This window comes from Mustela putorius, unplaced genomic scaffold (genome assembly GCF_011764305.1).
Source record: "Mustela putorius furo isolate JIRA1106 unplaced genomic scaffold, ASM1176430v1.1 tig00000281_pilon_pilon_pilon, whole genome shotgun sequence".
NCBI lineage: Eukaryota > Metazoa > Chordata > Mammalia > Carnivora > Mustelidae > Mustela > Mustela putorius.
The window spans coordinates 16,131,470-16,140,180 of NW_025421343.1; the positions used below are offsets into that span (position 1 = coordinate 16,131,470).

Here is an 8,711-nt window from a genome sequence, read left to right on the forward strand (position 1 = left end):
GGGTGAAAGTGTGCCAGGGGACTGCACTCCCACCAACACACTGCAAGCAGGTGAGCTGGGAGAAGACCCCTCGGCCTGCCACTGCCCTATGGAGTGAGTAAATCATGCAGACGGCCTGCAAGGGGACCACACAGGGGGCCCTGGGGAAGTCCCTCGGTGTCTCAGAGTGTCCACAGAATGAAGGGATTGAAGCAGGTTCATCTCTGCAGTCCACTCCAGCCCTGAATCTTAACTACAGTCACTATTATGCCATCTGCCTGTGCTGGGAAGGAAGGTTGTGGAGAGCTGAGCTGCCGAGAAGCAGCATCAGCTGCTTATTTACAGATCCTTGAGTGCAAGTGTATTGGGGTTTATGGCTGAGATAAGCACCAGGCAAATTCCATTATTCAACCACATTTATGAGAAGCTAGCTATGTGTAAGACTCCCCACCAGTGGCTCTGAAAAAAGGGAGAATTCATGTGAAAGTCATACATTCCAAAACCAACAGCATATGAGTGAGAAGGTGCCCCTGGGCTTCGCTACACCTGAAACCAGGCCCAGAAGTATCCACATTCCCAAGATGGCTGCTCCATATACTTTTGCTATTGTTGCCATGAGCTCCTAGCCTACAGAATCAGGTACACACCAGACCTCCCCCAGCCTTCACAGCCTGTGTCTAAATCTGGGTCCACAGTAGTGGCAGTAAGGCACATCTCACTGGACAGTTCCCACTCACTTCGGCGGGAGCCTGTCCACCTTCGAAATGCCACGGTCTTCCCTGACGTCTCAGAACAATTTCACAAAGATGGACATGGATACCTGAAAACAAAGAATGGGAGGGTATGGCGGTGTTATGAGCAAAAGGGAAGCTAAGAAGAGAAACAAGTTGTTTCTTTGATCGGGGTGTGTGTGTAAAGACAATCTGTTGTGCTTGGGATATATTACCTTTGAGGCCCTTCCATGATTTCCAAGCGGCAATGCTCGCCCTGAGCTCAGGAGACAGTTGGACGAGAGATATATATTTGTTATCTACTTAGAAGAGAGCACTGAAGCGTGAAGGTTGGGAGTAGGCCAGAGGAGAGAGTGTGTTGAAAGAAGAGAATATGACCAGGGCCCCAACATTAAAATGCATCATGAACTGGAGATGGGGTGAGAAGGAAAAACCAGAGAAGTCGCATGCAGAACAATATGGAAGACAGAAGGAGCTCCAGATGTGCACAACGACCCAGAAGTCAGGTGAGCTGAGGGGTTTAGGGAGGAGGGAAATAGTAACCGTGACAAAAAACACAAGTCTGTCACAAGGATTGGGACTGAGAAAAGCCATTGAATGTGACACTGGTGACCTTTACCAGAAGGTTTACAAGTAACAAAATATGGAGAGGAACCCAGTTATAGAAGTCAAGGAATGTGTTGGTAATAAAGACCTTCCCGCCATGTTATGGGTTCAATTGTGCACCCCCCCCCCCAAAGAGATATTGAAATCCTGATCCTGGCATCCGTGAATGTGTCCTTATTAAAGAAATGGGGTATTTGTGAAAGTAATTAGGTTGAGGTCGTTAGGACAGGCCTTTAATCCCATATGACTGATGTCCTTACAAGAGAGAGGAGAACACCCTGCGAAGACAAAGAAACACACAGGGCCCCAAGTCCCTGCAGATAAAGGTAGATGTTGGAGTGACTTTGCCACAAGCCAAGGATCACCTGGAGCTACAGGAACCTGAAAGAGGCAAAGCAGAATCCTCCTCTCCAGGCTTCAGAGGAAACATAGCCCTGCCAGCACTTTGATTTCAGGCTTCTAGCTTCCAGGACCATTAGAAAGCACCTTTTTATTGCCTTAAGCCCACCCAATTTGTGCTACATTGTTATAGCAGCCCTAGAAAACTAATAAAGGCAGTAAATACAACTTCATAAGAAATCTGTTCGTGAAGAGATGCAATTAAGCACTTTTAGTAAAGGGAATGTTTATCTTTCATGGAAATACTTGAATACATTTGGAGACTAAGAGAAAGGAATCCATAAAGAGGAAGAAATAGGAAACTCAAAACAACAGAAAAATGTATATGTTGATTGTATCTCAAAAAAGAAATTGAAGAATGGTTAATGAAGCACAGAGGAGGCAAAAAGAAATTTGAAATGAGAACCCAAGTGAGAGAACTGTCCTGAGAAGGAAGGTGGGCACTGTCTTGTAACGCCAACTATCTCAGCCTTGATCCTATAGAAAGCGGAGCCTGAGGCAAGGATTGAAGATGTGATCCTTTACCTGGCGGAAAGGTGCAAGGCCAGTACAGTGTGCATTAAGAGAAGATGAAAGTAAGGCAGAAGAAGGGGTGAAGCACTGTGCTGAAATGTGTGACCGTGCTGCTGGAAACTTGACAACAAACTGGGAAAACACACAGCAGCTCACTCACAGACACGTTCACTTAGCATGCTGGTTGCAAGGGTTGCAAGAACTAAACCATACCTTCAGTAGAGTATCCCCTAAAAGGAGATGGGAGAATTTATGTGACCATCCTCCTCCAGTGTTTCATTTCCCACCAATCAAGACTGACCCAATAGCAAGCAAATGTCCCTGAACATCTGGATTATCAACATTCAATCTTCTTCCACCAACATGACAAATCTCACAGTGGAATCAAGTCTTGAAGTAGGAGGGTGGAATGTGCTCCAAACAAGAGAAAGGAGGCAGTTGAAGGAATCCAAGAAAGTACACTAATACACCAGAGAAAGGGGGAGAATGGATGAGTGGAGAGAGAGAGACACCTTATAAATAAAGCAGAAAGAAGTTGAGGAAATTGATGTGGAATGGTTATCGATGTTAAAAGAGACAGAGCTGAAGGAGCCTGTAAGAAAGAAAGAGATGAAGGGGTGCCTGGGTGGCTCAGTCGATTAAGGTCGTGATCTCAGGGCCCTGGGATCGAGCCCCAAGTTGGGCTTCACGCTCAGCATGGAGTCTGCTTGAGATTCTCTCCCTCTCCCTCCGCCCCTCCCTCCTCTCTCTTTCTCAAATAAATCAATAAGACGGAAGGAAGAGAGAGAAGAAGGAAAGAAGGAAGGAAGCGAGGGAGAGAAAGAAAGAGATGGGGAATGGGGGATGAGATCCCACATTTCTAAAGAGCTAGGAAAAATCAAAGATAAGTACAATAAACCATCTTGAAATTTGTATTAGGGACTCCTAGAATTTCAGAGGGGATTTAGCAACAAAGTCCCGGCAAAGACTAGTGGTAACTAAGTAACTTTCCTAAATTTACAACACTTGCTGGTGGAGGAGTCCTATCTCAATAATTAATATTTTGGTCTGTGTGTTTAGGAACAGTTTTAATCATGATAGTTAAACCCTGTTACCTCCTCAGTTACCCACACTCATGGGAAATCATGTGAGTCCAAGGTTGTAATCCAGACACTTCCCCACCTGGTGGCCCCTACCTGATTTACAGGCAGTCTACTCAATGGGAAGAAACCACCATGGACACTGGCTGGGAATCCCAAAAGGACATGTGCGGTGCTCAGACTTTCACAGATCCAGACCAGCTTCTCATGGACTTGTTTTTCCCTTTGCCTTAGTCCTCAGGGATTTGTCCTGCTTGCTGCCCATCTCCCTCCCCCAGCCTGTTCTGTATCCCACCCCACTCCGCAGAAGGAAATAGGAGCTAGAAGTGAAAAAAACTTGTGAATTTGACCAGTGCTGGTCCCGCCAACCTCTAACCCTTTGCAGACTTCAAAGATGGCAAATGGAAAGAACACCCGTGTACATACACACGCAGATAGGAAATGCAGGGAGAGAGACTCCATGCCTGAGGAGGCCTTCTCTCTCTTTCTCTTTGACTCCGAAAAGTAAGTCTCACCAACCTCAACCATTGTCCACCGCCTCCACCATTTTTCCTGACTTGTCTCTAGAAAAGGCCACGTGACCCCCTTCTCAGCCAGAATGCCTAGCCAAAACAGAATAAAGAATCTACTGGACTCAAAGGAGCATCCCAGATGTCTCCATGCTAGCTGCTGGGAGCATTACCTCTGAGGATTTGATCACAGCTGCTCTTAAAATGCCAAGAATGAATTCATGTGTTAAATCACCAAATCCAAGTATTAGGGCTAGAGGAAGGTTTAAAGCCCAAAGAAGTCAATTTACAAGAAAGAAGAAGGAGGACTATGGAGTGGGGAAGAGGAGGAGAAGTAGGGAGGGGGAGGAGGAGGAGGGAAGGGGAAGGAGAAGGAAGACAGTAGGACAGAGGAGGGAGGAAGAAGGGGGAGGGGAAAGGGAGGGAGAAGAAATTCTACTTGCTTTGGCAGTGAAAATATTCTAACTGATCCAAATTAACTGCCTTTACTTGCAACTAAAGAGATGGATACATCACCCAAGAAGACCGTGGGTTGGTCTTGCTGATGTTATTAGGTCTTCACTAGGTGGAGACAAGCTTCCCTCCTACAAGAAGAACATTCCTTGAGCTTCTAGACCTGCCCAGACCTTTCCTTTCACCTCCTCAGTGAAGAACTGTCTATGTTCTACCAAGCCAGCGCCCAGTCACACAGGATCCACCCCCAGGCCAAGCCAGTACAATCACCATTAAAATCAATGACACTTTCTTAAACCTTTTAGGAAATGTCTCTCTTTTTCATGCGGCCAAGGCACTATGAGAAAAGGAGGGCTTCCAGGCACATTGGCAAGCATACACCCCACCCCACATCCTCTCTCACAAGGATCCAATCTGAAAATAGAATCCATCCTTATTTAATACTTAATACTTCCTCTTTTTAAAAAATAATTTTTATTTATTTATTTGACAGAGAGAGAGAGAGAGCACAAGCAGCGGGAGCACCAGGCAGAGGGAGAGGGAGAAGCAGGCTCCCCACCAAGCAAGGAACCCAATGTGGGGCTTGATCCCAGCACCCTGGGATCAAGCCAAAGGCAGATGCCCAACTGATTGAGACACCCAGGTGCCCCAATATTTACTACTTCCAATATCTGTTGAGAACCTACATGTACCCAAAGTCATGCAAGGCAATGAGGACACAGAAGGAGCAAGGCAGTCTCGGGATCTGGCCTCATGGAGGTCTTTTTTCCAGCCCTCACCTCCCCTCCCTTAATGCTTCAGAGCACAAGCCTCATTGCTCAGACCCTTGTCTTCTTCCCTCCTCATCTCCAGTCCTCCCAAAGCTCTTTCAAGTTGTGGGGGCATCCCCTGAGGCTCATGCTTTCTGCTTTCTAGGTGACAGCAAGCTTATCAAATGACCCAGTGCTTGCTGGCATCTGTTGGGCCTTACAGTTCATACTTCACACTCTTCTCATCACAAATGTTGGTGTTTTAACACATCTTTGCAGTTGCAGTGTCCAAATTAGAGGAGAGACCTACTGGAGGCCATTTCAAGGAAGGTGTTCTTTCAAGTGTCCTGTTCAAGAAGATTCCACTTTCCTGGGAGAGTCTGGAGAGGTGAGGGTCCTTTCCAGGCCCCACTTGCTTTCTAGATGGCTTTTCCTAACCGCTCTAGTCTCTGGTCATATCCTGGCCCCAATACTCAGGAGTTAGGCAACCGTGGATATGACAGACCCATGAGGCAGATCAACACCAACATCAGCCATGGCTCACCAGGATGATATGACGTAATGCTTTTGAAAAGTGTTCTGGAGGTATTCACTGCTGCCATTGCTCACGGCAGTCTTCCCACCTCCCCCAATTTGCCTGAGCACCCATGGCAAGGGAGAAGGGAGAGCCCACCACTCTTTGGGGTGGAGAGCTGAGAAATGCTAATGGAAGACTTCTGTATCATGTGCTCCCCCAGCTAGTAGGGAAGGGGAATGCCCTCCTGAAAATGCCTTAAAAACACACCTCTAAAGTAAGTCTTGAGCTCACCCTGCCCTCTCCTGGACCTGGAGTACTGTCAGCTGACTGTCTTCTGGGCTGAGCTGGGCTGGGCTGGCTCCAGGAGGCAAAGGGCTCCTTCAAACTCCCAGTTCCAGAGGCTTCCTGTGGTAAAGTGAGTGGGAATGCTGCCTACCTTTTCCTGAAGTATTGTAGGAGGGGTTGATGGCACAACAGCCTGGTGTCTATACCCCAGATGACTACGGGGTGGTGGGGAAACAAGCCAGTGAACAAGGGGCTCTAACCACCCCCCATGATGGTCCATGTCTCTTGCCTCCTCTGTCTTGAACACGGAAGGCTGTGTCGGATCCTGAACCCATTCATCCGTCTCTTCGTGGTTGTCTAGTCTGTATCAGGCACTCTGCCTGGAGAGAGTCACAGTAACTCCAGGACCCCATGGTGTCTGCCAAGTCCAATGACAAGGGGAAATGGGATTCCTAAATAGGAAGATTTATACTAGTTCACAGAATTTGGGAGAAGGGGGGTCTTCGGAATCAGTGTGAGAAAAGGAGTAAAAACAGAAGCAAAGACAGAGCCGCACTCACTGCATTTCCTCTTATCTCTAAGAATTGGGCCTGCTATGCAAAAAGGGCTGACTGCTTTTACCTCCCTGGTCTTGAGACATCGGGGGTGCTGGTGACGGAGTGACTCCAGTGGATGAGGCGCTGAACAGACTGGAGAACGTTCTACAGAAAATTCCAAGTCCGCTGAGGAAACCAGAACCATGAGGTAGAGCCCACTATGGGCTCAGAAGCAAAGACCTTGACCTAGAGTTTCCCAGGTCCACAAGCACCTGGAGGGGAAGGAGTCTGGTCACTCCAGGGTGGACGCCGCCTCCCCCTCCTCCCCTCTCCCCCTCCTCCCTCCCCCCTCCTTCCCCCCTCCCCCTTCTTCCCCTCCCCCCTCCCCCCCTCCTCCTCCCCTTCCTCCTAAATTGTAAGGTGCTGGCAGTAACCGTCAGTTCACTTCCTGCTTTCCTCTGAGCTCCAGTGCCCCTTGAGGTGAAGCCTTCCTGCAGTTTCTAACCACCTTCTGCCTTGATATCACCGTTCTTTGCGTAATCTCCAATACAATTTTCTTCTGATCCGCTCTTGGCTCCTTGGGGCGGGAATCATGACTTGCCCTGCAAGTACCCCACGAACCAGTGTCTGGCAAACACAGGTGATTGGAAAACACCCGCCTTCCGCACGGATTCCGAGGCGTACAGAGCAGCTCCGAAGGCTGCGGAGATGCAGAGGACCCCGCCCAGGCTGCGAGGACCGAAGTGGACGCGGGCTGTAAGCACGAAGAGGCGGGAGGCCGGGCCGTGTCCCGGGCCGGCTCCGGGAAGCCTCGGGCGTCTCCGCTCCCGCCTGCGTCCAGCCAGGCGAGCCAGAGCCGCTGGAAAGCCAGCAGCTCCCCACCCCGTGGCGTGCGGAGTCCCCGGGGGCCGCGGCGGGGACGGGGCACTCGGCTCAGCCGGCTGTCCCGGGACGCGGTGCGAGGACACTTCGTTAACCTCCTGGCTCGCTCTGATACCGAGGCTGCATAAAGGGAGGGATCCCATGCAAATGAGGGCCGGTGTCGCGGAAGGCTAAAGACTTTTAATTAAAGGAAGGCACCTGGAGACCCAGCCGGTGGGAGGAGGGAACTAAATAGAGCAAGTCGGCCGCCGCGGGGCAGGGAGGGAGTCGGCCTACGCGGGGCTCGCCCTCGTCCCGGCCCCCGCCCACCTCCCCGCGCAGAGGAGGGCGCCTGGAGAAGAGAGGCCTTTCGGTCCTTTGGAATAGCTCTGACATTGCGCCGCTGGCCCAGCGCCCTGGGACCAACTCTCAGACCCCAGAATCAAAATTGTCTCGAGGAAATAAATGGCCCCAAAGGACCAGACAAGTGGGAAACAGAGTTAGACTCTCAGAACTGCCAGCCTCAGGACCTCTCTGCTGCGTTGCCGGAAATTCCAGGTAGACCTGAGGCCAAGGATAACATCTGGGGGAGCCTTTCAGAGCGCGTGCTATTTTATTATCATCATCACCCCTAAAAGCTTCAAAGCGCTTAGCAAGCCTTGTGTCATGTGCTTTACTTCTCTCATCTCAGTTAATCTTCAACAACCCTCAAAACCTAGGTGTTCTAATTAGCCCCGTCTCACAGGGGAGGCAATTGAGGCCAAGTCACTTGTTAAGACCCTCCACTGACTGGTAAAGCAGAGCCTACAAGCCTATCCAACTCCAAAATTCAAGGTCTCGGGACCCTTTTCTTTTGGAATAAGAGCTCCCAGAAGGGCGGACGTGGCAAACGGGCAGCACCTTGGACAGCGTCTACTACCTTCTTGGTGCTTGCAAAGTAGGTGCTCAATAATTGTAATGCTCCGTCCAGGCTAAAGATTTCCTATATTAAGACCATGCACGTGCTCCCAGACCTAGTTCTTTTTCTACCTCGGTTTTATAAATGCTGGTGACAAACCGATTCTGATTCATATGATTCATCTTATGTGAGGAAAGTCTGACCCTAGGTTATCTGATCAACCCTGAGAAATGACAACACAGCTAGGGTAATAACTTGAGGATAACCATGACCAGTTTGATGATTACCAGTTGCTGTTAAATGAATCGTAAAACTAAAAGTAAGATTTATATGGGAAGGCAAAGAAAACTTAAATAGTCAAAATAATTTTGTATAAAGAAAAAAGTTGTAGGATTCCCATTACTTGATTTTAAGAATTACTATGAAGCCACAGTAATGAAGACAGTATAGTATTGGTAGATGGAGAGATACATAGATTAGTGGGTCTTGAGAAATAAAAAATGGAGTCATACAAGTATGTCCAGTGGATTTTTGACAAAAGGGCAAAAGTAGTTCAGTGGGGCAAAGGGAGTCTATTCTTCAAATGATGTGGAAGA

At 48.8% G+C, this 8,711-nt stretch overlaps 1 non-coding gene across 1 annotated transcript; it reads left to right on the top strand.

Annotated features, from left to right (window-relative positions):
- Nucleotides 1-8,147: 8,147 nt before the first annotated feature.
- Nucleotides 8,148-8,274, top strand: LOC123391828. Its single transcript, XR_006606543.1, has one exon. It is a non-coding gene; the product is annotated as a small nucleolar RNA SNORA72 (small nucleolar RNA).
- The last annotated feature ends 437 nt before the right edge of the window (nucleotides 8,275-8,711 follow it).